Source organism: Pan troglodytes, chromosome 7, assembly GCF_028858775.2.
Source record: "Pan troglodytes isolate AG18354 chromosome 7, NHGRI_mPanTro3-v2.0_pri, whole genome shotgun sequence".
In the NCBI taxonomy this organism is placed as follows: domain Eukaryota; kingdom Metazoa; phylum Chordata; class Mammalia; order Primates; family Hominidae; genus Pan; species Pan troglodytes.
This window is the reverse complement of record NC_072405.2, coordinates 34,734,484-34,740,406: the sequence shown is the minus strand read 5'-3', so window position 1 is coordinate 34,740,406 and position 5,923 is coordinate 34,734,484. Positions and strand designations below refer to the sequence as shown.

The 5,923-nt window shown below is 39.7% G+C and overlaps 1 pseudogene; it reads left to right on the top strand.

The window, feature by feature from the left end:
- The first annotated feature begins 120 nt into the window (after window positions 1-120).
- Window positions 121-2,014, top strand: LOC472721 (protein SDA1 homolog; annotated as a pseudogene).
- The last annotated feature ends 3,909 nt before the right edge of the window (window positions 2,015-5,923 follow it).

The window sequence follows — 5,923 nt, the reverse complement described above, 5'->3', positions numbered from 1 at the left end:
AGAAGAGCCTTTACTTTGTTATAGATTAGTTACTGCTACCCAGGGTATCTAAGTAATTTTCCTCAAGTGGTGAAAGATCTTCTGTCCTGTAATCATACTGTATTGGATCCAGATCTTCGAATGACATTTTGCAAAGCTTTGATCTTGCTGAGAAATAAGAATCTCATCAATCCATCAAGCCTGCTAGAACTCTTCTTTGAACTTCTCTGTTGCCATGATAAGCTTCTGCAAAAGACTTTATACACATATATCGTGACTGATATCAAGAATATAAATGCAAAACACAAGAATAAAGTGGATGTAGTATTGTAAAATTTCATGTACACCATGTTAAGAGATAGCAATGCAACTGCAGCCAAGATGTCTTTAGATGTTATGATTGAACTCTACAGAAGGAACATCTGGAATGATACCAAAACTGTCAATGTTATCACAACTGCATGTTTCTCTAAGGTCACCAAGATATTAGTTGTTGCTTTGACATTCTTTCTTGGAAAAGATGAAGATGAAAAACAGGCCAGTGACTCCGAATCTGAGGATGACGGACCAACAGCAAGAGACCTGCTAGCACAGTATGCTACAGGGAAGAAAGTTCCCAAAACAAGAAAAAGTTGGAAAAGGCAATGAAAGTGCTCAAGAAACAAAAGAAGAAGAAAAAAACAGAGGTGTTTAACTTTTTAGCCGTTCACTTGATTCATGATCCCCAAAATTTTGCAGAAAAACTACTAAAGCAGCTTGAGTGCTGTAAGGAGAGGTTGGAAGTGAAGATGATGCTCATGAACCTCATCTCAGATTGGTGGGAATTCATAAGCTCTTCCTCTTCAATTTCTATCACTTTTTGCGAAGGTTTCTGCAGCCCCACCAAAGAGAAGTAACAAAGAACCTTCTGTTTGCTGCACAAGCATCTCATCACCTAGTACACCCAGCGATTATTCAATCATTGCTTATGACTGTGGCCAACAATTTTGTTAACGACAAGAACTCTGGAGAAGCCATGACAATAGGAATCAATGCTGTAAAAGAGACAACAGCTCAGTGTCCTCTGGCCATGACTGAAAAGCTTCTCCAAGACCTGGCTCAGTATAAAACACACAAGGATAATAATGTAATGATGTCTGCTAGAACTTTGATTCGGCTCTTCCGAACACTGAATCCTCAGATGCTGCAGAAGAAATTCTGGGGTAAGCCTACAGAAGCCTCCATAGAAGCAAGAGTACAAAATATGGAGAATTAGATGCTAAAGATTACATTCCAGGAGCAGAAGTTCTGGAAGTTGAGAAAGAGGAGAGTGCTGAAAATGATGAAGATGGATGGGAAAGTACCAGTCTCAGTGAGGAGGAGGATGCCGATGGCGAATGGGTTGATGTGCAACACTCTTCCAATGAAGAACAGCAAGAAATTTCCAAGAAGCTGAACAGCATGCCCATGGAGGAGCAGAAAGCCAAAACTGCAGCCGTCAGCACCAGTCGAGTTTTAAGTTAGGAAGACTTCCAGAAAATCCACATGGCGCAAATGAGAAAAGAACTTGACGCTGTCCCCCGGGAAATCCCAGAAGAGGAAATATATTGAAATCGACAGTGATGAAGAGCCGAGGGGTGAATTACTTTCTCTTCCAGACATTGAACGCCTTCATAAAAAGCCAAAGTCTGACAAAGAGACAAGACTAGCAACTGCAATGGCTGGAAAGACAGACCGAAAAGAATTTGTGAGGAAGAAAACCAAAGTGAATCCATTTTCCAGTTCAAAAAGTAAAGAGAAGAAAAAACAGAAGAACTTTATGATGATGTGGTATAGCCAGAACGTCTGGTCAAAAAATAAGCGTTCCTTCTGAGAAAAACAATTGGCGCTGCGAGATGCCTTTTGAAAAGAGAAAAAGAATGAAGTAACTTCCCAGAAAGTTTTCCATTCCAAGAAGAATGCTAAGTTTGTGTCATTACTCTGAAAATTGGTAAATCAAGCATGTTTGTTTACATTAAAAAGTCCAGAAGCACTATATTATGAAAACTGCTGAAAATGTGGCAGCAATTTGGCGTTTTTATTTTGGGGACAGCTAATGATGGGAAATGTTAATGTAAATAGTGGTGGTAGTGTAATATCATTTATCATTCATGCAAAAAAAGTATTGAGTGCCTATTAATTGTCACTGTAGATACAAAATGACTGAGTTGTAACTACCCCTTCACTCAAGGCATTGACAGCTTAGTTGTGGGGGTGGACACAGACGTGTATTTACAGTGCAGTGTAAATAGTTCTCTAGTAGAGGTAGGTCCACATTTCTATGCAGACACTGAGGCCTTATGGACTAACTCTGTGGGGATGGGGGTTATATATTCCTGTAAAACAAAGCAAAACAGGACAATTGTAACAAGAGTAAGAGGTTCTTACTTGCATATAATAGGCTTACCTGCTGAAAACAGGCCCCTGCTGTACAGATTTTGGGTACATAATTTAGCTCTTTTAGTCAATCCAAAAGATTTAAATGACCCCCTCTTTTTTTTTTTTTTTAATGCCATGTAAAGGCTTTTTGGTTAAGACCTCACTTTTAAAATTGCCTTAAGTGTAAATAGTACCTTTGGAATGTATTTAGTTCATCATTTGAGATGCCTTCATACTGGTTTCCTCAACCTTCCTTCACCCTGTATTATTTTCAGCCCACCGTTTGTCTCAATAAAAGGTTTCTAATGCCAAATAATAAAAAAAATTGAGGGGATTATTGACATATTTATAGAATTGTTTTCCCAGTCAGGACTACGAGATCCCACTTTGTTCTATTTTCCTTTTAGGTGCTCCTTTTAAAAGGTTTTAAACTTTCAAAAAAAAGTTTTTTATTAATCATATGCTATTTTATTTTATTTTATTTTTATTTTTTTGAGACAAGGTCTCATGCTATCACCCAGGCTGGAGTGCAGTGGTACAATCACAGCTCACTGCAGCCTCAGCCTCCCGGGCTCAAGTGATCATCCCACCTCAGCTTTCCCAGTAGGTGGAACTACAGGTGCCTGCAATCATGTCCAGCTATTTTTTTTTGTTTTTTGTAGAGACAGAGTTTTCCTGTGTTGCTCAGGCAAGTCCTGAACTCCTGGTCTTACGGGATCCCCCTGCTTCAGCCTCCCAAACTGCTGGGATTACAGGCATGAGCCACTTTGCCCAGCTTACTATACTCATTTTATTGAAAATAATTAGAAAGTTTCCTTTTCTCTGGTCTTACATAGATGACATTGAAATTACTTTCTTTAAGGAGATGTTATAATTCCCTATGGAAACATTGGGGCCTGATGCTTTTAGGAAGGTCATCTCTGTTTCTACAGGTTGTTACTTTTATTTCTTATTTTATGTTGTTTGTTGTCTGTTTTTTTCTGGATTATATTACCTAATCATTTATTTTATTGGCTCTTGAATTGAATTCCTGCTTCCTAATTGTATTATTCCTAATTCTTGTTTTTTTTTTTTTTTTTTTTTTTTTTTTTTTTTTTTTTTTTTTTTTTTTTTTGAGACAAAGTCTAGCTTTGTTGCCCAGGCTGGAGTGCAGTGGCACAATCTCGGCTCACTGCAACCTCTGCCTCCTGGATTCAAGTGATTCTTCTGCCTCAGCCTCCCGAGTAGCTGGGATTACAGGCGCCCGCCACCACGCCCGGCTATTTTTTTCTATTTTTTTAGTAGAGACGGGGTTTCACCATGTTGCCCAGGCTGGTCTCAGACTCCTGACCTCGTGATCCACCCGCCTTGGCCTCCCAAAGTGCTGGGATTACAGGCGTGAGCCACTGCGCCTAGCCTCCTAATTCTTGTTTTTTTAACAGCCCCATTGAAATATAATTCACATACTATACAGTTCATCCACTTAAAGTTCAATTCAATGTTTTTTATATATTCAGAGTTACGTAACCATCACAGTCACTTTGGAACGCTTTTGTCACACCGCCCCCCCCCCAACCAATGAAACCCTGTACTCATTGGCAGTCACCCTCATGCTTTCCTAGCTTCTTATATATTTGATACTTATTTCATTCTTTATTAATTTGGGTATTTAAGAATTTTTCCCTGGTCAGATTTGGTTTTTGTATCATGCCTAACTTATGATGCCTTTTGGGGACTATTCCGTATTTGAAAAGAAGATGTAGTTTGTGTTCACAAAATCAGGTTTGATTTAAGTTTTCATATAGTTGATTATTTCCCCCCTTTACATGTCATGGATTTCAAGAGGTAAATTAATATCTCCTACTCCTGTTTCTTTCTTCTTGTGTCTTCATTCCTTATAGTTGATGCACAGATATTCATAACTATCCCTGTTTATCACTATAAAGTGGTCATAATTTTGTCTTCAGTTCAACCTCAATATTAAGATCATGGTTTGGGTTTTTACTATTATTATTGTTGCTTAGTTGTATTAGCCTGATGAAATTTTAATTTTTGTTCAGTTAGTTACCTTTATAACTATATATTTATATAATCCTCCTAATCCTTCTTTTCCTTAGTTTCTTTTAATGTCCAGCAAGGAACAGTAATGAAATTAGTATAATTCCTCTTCTTCCACTTTTATCTCTACTACCCATTTTTTAGTTGATCATATCCTTTTTTTTTTTTTTTTGGATAGGTTCTCACTCTGTCACGCAGGCTGGAGTTCAGTGGCAGGATCCCAGCTCACTGCAACCTCCACCTCCCGGGTTCAAGCGATTCTTGTGCCTCAGCCTCCTGAGTAGCTGGGATTACAGGTATGTACCACCATGCCCAGCTTTTTTGTATTTTTAGTAATAAAGATGGGGTCTCACCATGTTGGCCAGGCTTGTCTTAACTCCTGATCTCACGTGATCCACCTACCTTGGCCTCCCCCAGTGTTGGGCTTACAGACATGAGCCACCACGCCCAGCTGATATCCCCACTTAATATTTACTTTTCTCATTTTAGCTATAGTTGTACTTCTGTTACTTGATTGTGGCAATAGCTACTGGATACAAATACTATTACCTGATTTATTAAGATGATTAATTTTCATAAGAAATAAGGTAATATACTTGCCCTACCAATTACTTTATTTATTTATTTAAAGACAGAGTCTCGTTCTGTCGCCCAGGCTGGAGTGCAGTGGCGTTCGAGACCAGCCTGGGCAACATGGTGAAACCCCATCTGTACGAAAAATACAAAAGGGTGTGGTGGTGCACATCTGTAGTCCCAGCTACCCGGGAGGCTGAGGTGGGAGGATCACCTGAGCTTGGGGTTTAAGGTAGCAGTGAACTGTGATTGCACCACTGCCCTACTGCCCTCCAGTCTGGATGATGGAGTAAGACTGTCTCAAAAATAAAGTAAATAAATAAAAAGAAAAAAGAAAAACAGAAACGATGCTGTGCTCTGCAAGATGTTTTACTATTAATTTTTAAGCATTGATTCCATAATACCATATCCAATTACAAGTATTTTGCCTGGTTTGGTTGTAATTTTAAAGCAAAAGAGGAGGTACAAACTCAAATGCTTACAGAAGGAAGGGGAGTTAGAAAGTGTAGTTGAGGAGTGACTGTTGAGAGGCATTGTCATCCAATGACCAAATAAACTTGTCTGCAAATAGGTCAGGACTTGGCTGCCAGTGGACAGAAAGAAGTAAGGATGAGAAGAGGGAAGAAGGGGAGAGGAGGAGGGAGAAGTTTCTATTTTCTAGGCTGGGCACAGTGGTGGCTCATGCCTCTAATCCCAACATTTTGGGAGGTGGACGCGGGAGGATCACTTGAGCCCAGGAATTGAAGCTTAGCTTGGGCAACATCTCTACAAAAACTTTTAAAAAGTTAGCTGGGCATGGTAGCAGGTGCCTGTAGTCCCAGCTACTTGGGAGGCTGAGATGAGAGGAGTGGGCCCAAGAGGTTGAGGCTGCAGTGAGCCATGATCAGGCCACTGCATTACAGCCTGGGTGACAGAGCGAGACTGTGTCTCAAAAAGC